Here is a 519-nt window from a genome sequence, read left to right as displayed (position 1 = left end):
CAATAGATGAGTGGCTGGGGAGAAAATGGGTGAATAGGATCAAAAGGTATGAACTGCGATCTATAAAAAATAAGTCATGGGGATGTAATGCACACATAGTATAGTTAATAATACTGTATTGTATACTTGAAAGTGGCTAACATGGTAAATCTTAAAAATTCTCAACATGAGAAAACAAAAAAGACTTTTCCTAACTTTGTATGGTACAGATGGTTGTCAGAGTTCTGAAAATAACATAATGTTATATGTCTATTACATTTCAATTAACAAAATGAAAACATGGATGACCAGGTTCTTCACTGAGGACATATAAAAGGCCAATATACGTGTAAAAATATTTTCAACCTTAGTAGTTAACAGAGAAATGCAAATAAAGTCAGAGGAGTAGTACTTTTTTTATCCCAGACTATAAAATATTTTAAAAATATGACAATGTCAATTATTTTTTCAGTGGTTTGTAGAGACAGAAACAAACACTGATGATAGGAGTATACATTAGTACAATTAGTTTGGAGAACA

The sequence above is a fragment of the Bison bison genome, unplaced genomic scaffold (assembly GCF_000754665.1).
Source record: "Bison bison bison isolate TAMUID 2011002044 unplaced genomic scaffold, Bison_UMD1.0 scf7180017864366, whole genome shotgun sequence".
Classification (NCBI taxonomy): domain Eukaryota; kingdom Metazoa; phylum Chordata; class Mammalia; order Artiodactyla; family Bovidae; genus Bison; species Bison bison.
This window is presented reverse-complemented; position numbering follows the sequence as displayed.